Source organism: Eptatretus burgeri, chromosome 8 (genome assembly GCF_056783735.1).
Source record: "Eptatretus burgeri isolate ZD-2024b chromosome 8, Ebu_testis_v1, whole genome shotgun sequence".
Taxonomy (NCBI): Eukaryota; Metazoa; Chordata; class Myxini; order Myxiniformes; family Myxinidae; genus Eptatretus; species Eptatretus burgeri.
The window spans coordinates 75,427,694-75,433,693 of record NC_140968.1 but is presented as its reverse complement, the minus strand read 5'-3'; the positions used below and the strand labels follow the sequence as shown (position 1 = coordinate 75,433,693).

Sequence of the window (6,000 nt, the reverse complement as noted above, 5' to 3'; positions counted from 1 at the left end):
TACCGCAACACTGGTGTCAGGTCGTGCGATACAAATTCATCGCCCTCCTCGCGGCACTGGTATCGGAGAACAGGAAAACAGGCTCTCCTGTCTCCGGCTAAATTCACGGGAATCGGTCCAGGGGTGAGAGGAGCGACCCCCGATTCCCTCCAAATTACGAGCGAGCAAATTAACCCTTCACGAGAAGCAAGATGGCGTCTCAAGGCGAGCGGGAGCCGGGGGTATTAGAAATGTATATGTGTAATAATGTAGAGTCCATGGCCCAGGATGGAATCCCCGAGCAGGAAATGTTGATTGTGCAGGAACACGGACTCGCCCAACTGAACCCAGAACCTGAGGTGGGTGCGGCAGCGGCCGCGGTGTATGACACCTCCCCCCCCCTCTCCACCAAAACCCTTCCCCAACCCTCGCCGAAACGGCTCAGCTGAGTGCATCCAACATGGCCCAGCTATGCGCCATGCTGGCGGCAATGACAGAAAAGATGGATACAAATACAAATGAAATGAAAGACATGAACAAGCAAATGAATGAAGTGAAAACGACGATGGATACAAATACAAACGAAATGAAAGGCATGAACGAAAAGATGGATACAAATACAAATGAAGTGAAAAACGAAATGAACAAGCAAATAAACGGAATGGAAGCAAGCATGAAGGAAGAAATGAAAAAGTTCCGGGGTGAGACGCAGAACATGGGCCGATGCCTGCAGGCGGGCATGAAGGCCGTGACAAAGGAAATAATAGTTGAGACAAGGGAGGTAAAGGGTGAAGAGTTGGCAGAGACACGGGAGATAGAAAAAATAGAGGAAAGACTACACGAGGAAGACGGGGTAAGTAACGCACACACACACACGGAGGTAGTGGAGAATAATGGGGGTGAGCTGGCGGACCGTGCAGGGACCCGGTGCGAGCAGCTGGATGGCCTCCTCCAGGAACGAGGGGAGGGAGTCTGCCCCCTTGAGGCGAGTCACGACCAGGTGAGTTCGGTCGTGCTTTGCGAGGTTGAGGGGACGAGTGCTGTGGACGGGTGCACGGAGAGCTTGGGGGGTATAGAGGCCCCGGAGACCCTTGTGGGGACACGAATCCCCAGTGTGGTTGTCCCTGTGTGTGTGGTGCAAGGTGTGAGTGCGTCCCCGTGTGTGGAAGCGACCCCGTGTGTGAGTGGTGTGGTGGCGATGGTGCCGGAGTGCGTGCTTCCCAGCACGCCGTGTGTGGGTGAGGCACCGTGTGTGGATGAGGAACCGCGGTTGAGTGCCCCCGCGTGTATGAGTGGGGCACGGTGTGTGGAAGAGACCGCGTGTGTGAGTGAGGGACGGTGTGTGGATCAGGCACCGCGGGTGAGTGCCCCCGCGTGTGTGGATGAGGTACGGAGTGTGAGTGAGGCACCGCGGGTTAGTGCCCCCGCGTGTGTGGGTGAGGCACCGTGTGTGGAAGAGACCGCGTGTTTGAGTGTCGCCGTGTGTATGAGTGAGGTACCGCGGGTGAGTGCCCCCGCGTGTGTGAGTGAGGCACGGAGTGTGGATGAGGCACCGCGGGTGAGTGCCCCCGCGTGTGTAAGTAGTATGGTTTGTGTGAGTGGTGAGGCACCGTGCGTGAGTGAACGGCCGTGTGCAAGGTCGCTGTGTGCAAGGGAGACCGTGTGTGTGAGAGAGCGGTATGTGAGGGAGATGTCGGTTGGCATGCGGGAGCACGCAGCCGCGTCTCCCGGTGTGAATGTGATGGAGTGGACTGTGTGCGTCGTAACACGCAGGTGTGCGTGGGTCGAATGGCGACGACGGCGACATGGGAGGAACGAAAGCCGAGTAGCGGCTGTGGTTGTTTCGAGGACCGTGCCGGGTTCGCCCAGCAGTGAGCACGCGGTTCGTGCTGTGCAACGCACGAGACCGCCACGTGCTCGCTTGCGAGAGTGAAGTCCCGGTCCGGAAACGCACGCGGTGGATTTGCCGATCCCGCGGACGGACAAAGTTTAGGCAGGTAAACGGATTTGGACCGGACGGGTTCTCCACGCGATCGTGTGTGTTAAGCTCCAACGGGCAAAGCACATGTGTTCGCGTGGGGAACCCCTCGAGACGTGGGGCTTGTGTTTTTTTTTTGCGCACGGTGACGTCATGGCTGCACGTGTGGTTGGAATCCGGCAGGAGGGGTATCTCTGCCGGATGGTAGCGTCCAAGGAGGGACGAGGAACACGTGCAGCTGCATGACGTCACGGGCAGGTGCAAAGTGCGCGAGTTGCCGCGCTGGTGATGCGCATGAAGAAAAAAAAAAAAAGAGAAAAAACAAGCCTCACTTTCGGGTACACAGGATTCCTGGGCAAGGGGTGGAAGACCCCCTTGACCCTGGGCACAGGATGAAAACTAGTTAGGGGGAAGGGTTAGCTTAGTTAGACCGACTCCATGGGGCAGGGGTAAGTCCTCATGGAGTCCGTGGAATGGATTAGTTAGAGGGATTGTAGCCAGATTTAGGTTGGGAAATAAAATGAGTTAGGAGACAGTGACAGACTTGTGAATGTGTAGTGGGGACGTAGCTTAGCTACGTAGTGTTAAAAGGAACGTGCTATAGTTTAAGGGACGACGTGGGAGCACGAGTTAGTTAGGGGATGTAGATAGAAGGATGGCAGAGTTCAGCGGTGAGTGTGTTGAAGAGTTGTGGGTTGTGAGGTGAGTACGTGTACATGTTGAGTGAGTGAGGCCAGCGGGTCTGTGTGTGTGGAGTGAATGGGGAATGCATGGTGCGATGAGTGATTGGGGGGAGGAGTGACTCCCGCCCAAGGGACCCCGGGGTCAGTGTAGAGTGAGTTAGCTGGGTTAGTCAAATTGTAAAAATGGAGGTCGTTTTGTTGTTGGTGGGAAAGTAGGCTCGAGACCCATTTGGAGGGGTGCAGGAGCCCTGTTGACGGGCTTGGGAGCGTGGCTGCGAAAGGTGAGTATCGTTGAGTGGGTACCCCGGGCACCAGGCTAGTCGGCCGCGGTAGGCCATGGGCCCATGGGGGGCCGGGATAGAGTAGTGGGCACGGGTGCGCCTGCTTGGTGCGGGGGCCCGGGGCGCCATTAGCCGCGTGGGCAGTGTTGTGGGCACGGGTGACCCTCGGAAAGGGGCCCGGGAGGCCGGCCTGCCACGTGTGCGTTTCAGGGGAGGTGCCATGGGGGCACTCCCCGGTGTTAGGGAGCTGGTAGGCTCGGAGGCAGTGTAGTGCCCGGGGGTGCCATAGCGGGAGATTCGGCAGAGGGTCGTGCCTGCCAAAGGGAGCCACGTGTCCCAGCCAGGAGACCGTGTGAGGGCACGGAGAGAAAATTGGGGGGCGAGGCCCGAAATTGTAGGACACCAACACAGGCGACGGGAATCTGGGTTGTTAGAACCAATAGTTTAAGCAAGAGGCGCTTGTTGAAAGCCCCGGGGTAGTTTAACAGTTAAATGGTTAGGGTAGATTAGGAGATGTACCCCTCCGCACCATCCATCCCCTCGCTCTCGTTGTGGGCCGCTGGACCCACTTTGGGTTAGATCGCCGAACTCTGGGGAGGCCATTCTGAGGCTTCGCTGGGCCTCGACACAGGACGTTAGCTCTCCCTTATTCCCCTCTGGGAAGGGAACGTAGGGGTTGGGAGTAGGCTAGGTGACAGAATAGGTTAGCCGAACAAGGACGATAAAGGGGGTTAGGGGACGATTTATTGTGGGGAAGTAAAAATAAAAACAACAAAAAAATAAGTTGGGGCTAAATTGGGGTTTGACAAATTAAGGGAGTGGGTATGTACAGTGACAGGCAAAGGCGATAGGTTGGGAGGGAGACAGGTAGGTAGGTCCGAGCCCGCCTTCCGAGTGGCCAGCACCACCGCACTCCCTCCACCAACCTCCACTGAACGGCAAAGGCCGGCCAACTTCATCGGCAGCTGTTGTTTTGCTGCAAGGCCTGTGCCATCGGCTGGCCGTGTTTGCTTCAAGGCCTGTGCCGGCCAGTTCATCTGCCCGCTATGTTTGCCTGCAGCGGCCTTCTTCTGCGGGCTGTGTTTGCCTGCTCACCTTTGCCATGCCATGCCCACTGCCCACTGCCCACGTTCACCAGCCCCGTTCAATTTTGCTTTACCCCCCCCCCCCCCTGTTCGTTTCCATGTGCGCCAGGATCAGAAAGCAACAGTTTGCAAGCTGCAAGAACTGCCCTGTTGGCAGCTACAACACGGGCCTGCAGTGGCGGCCCGTGCACCGTGTTTGTGTTCATGCATCCATTCGTTGTGCTCATTGCGTGTGCCACTTGAGCTGGCACGGAGACTGCGTTTGTGCAGCCCATGCACCGTTGTGGTTCACTGCATTCAGTTCAAACCGTTCATGCATCCATTCGTTGTGCTCATTGCGTGTGCCACTTGAGCTGGCACGGAGACTGCGTTGTGCAGCCCAAGCACCGTTGTGGTTCACTGCGTTCAGTTCAAAAGGGAAGGCCTTGGACTGCGTGTGAGCAGCCAGCCACGTTCCCTGTCACCTGCATTGTTTTGAGCCAGAGACTGCATGCGGGCAGCCTGGCTCCCTGCTAACTGCTTTTCTTTTGCAGAGTTCAGTGATCCTGGGCCATGGTTTAGTATAAAATTTGTAAGTTAAGGTTAAGATGTACTGTACATATGAGTGCGCCCCCGGCATGTTTGTCTTAGCGCCGGCAATTTTATTTAAGTCGTCCGTATGAGTGAGTTTGTTTAGATAGTTACGCAGCCCTCAGGTTATTTATTTTGGGGACACGAATACCATGAATGTCGCACTCAGGGATCCGTAGGTAAAATGTACTAGGGGAAAACTACACATGATGGCACACGAAAATTTGACGACTCGGGACGAGTCTGTAAAAAGGGGAGGGGGTAGTGTTGTGGTTACCAAATTCGCAAACCACCATTCAGGTCCCTTAGGTGAGGTATCTCGGTAAGTACATGTGTAGTTAGGTCCAAACCCGTTGTCTAGTGGGAATACATGTCATTTATGCGAGCTGCGACTCTTCAGGATAGCCGTTTTTCTTTTACTATCTTTATTTTGGACCAACCGCCATGATCACAACCACAACATCAACCACCGACCACAACCACCGCTTCACCACAACCGCCACGACCTTCACGTCACACCTCGCAACCGTAGCATCGCCACCGTTCTTGCCCCGCTGTGGGTACCGGTGTTGGACTCGTGCAGGGCGCGCGTCGAACAGCGTGTACAAAATCACGGATTTTGTGCTTCAAAAACGGATCAAAAACGACACACGCCCACTTTTTGCCGTCCAATCGGTGAGCGAGGGGCGATTTGGCCCCGCCTCCAGAACGATCGATATATGCAAATTTGTGGATCAAAAAGCCTTCACGCCCACTTTTTCTCGGGCCAATGGGGAGCGAGGTGAAAGGTCAAAGGGAGGGGGTCAAAGGCAAAGCTACGGGGGGATAAAAGGACGGTGTTCGTCAGTCAGGGGAGGGAGAAAGAGTCAGAGAAGAGTGTGGAAGTCTGGAGCCCGAAGCCTGCAGTAGCTGGAGAAGCTGAAGAGAGTCGAACGAGGAGAGCCCAAAGAAGAGTCCAGGGTGGAGAGTCCAGAGGCGGAGAGGCGGCAGCGGCGAAGGCAGACGAGGGGTGCTCGCGTCGGTGCCAGGAGCTGCACGCCCGAGGGAGGCCGGCAGCGCGACCTGGCCGAGGTGGAGACGCACACCAGGGATAATAAAGATCCTCTATACCCCGAGCATCAGCAACCCCCTCCTGTTTCCCCCCGCGCTGAGATAGTGCGACCAAGGGGGCCCCTTTTCCCACCCCCTGCCTGGCACTGTCCGCGAGGCCCGCGGAGTGAGGCGCCATCGCCGCTCCGCGTCTCATCACCAGACGGGTAGGCGCGACCCGGTCTCGGCCTCAGGCCCGCCTCATTCTTGAGGGTATTTCTTTTCCTTGGTTTTGGGTATGTGTTGTCGGCGCCGTCTGTGAAGTAGAATTGTATAAGTGTTGCCGTGTGCTCGGTAGTCGGTATTAGCTCTGCATTGTGTTTTCACTTTTATAT

The 6,000-nt window shown here is 56.3% G+C and overlaps 1 protein-coding gene across 5 annotated transcripts in view; it reads right to left on the bottom strand.

Annotated features, from left to right (window-relative positions):
- The window catches only part of DRC4 (dynein regulatory complex subunit 4), a 126,421-nt gene that overhangs the window by 94,069 nt on the left and 26,352 nt on the right, over positions 1-6,000 (bottom strand). The window lies entirely within an intron of this gene.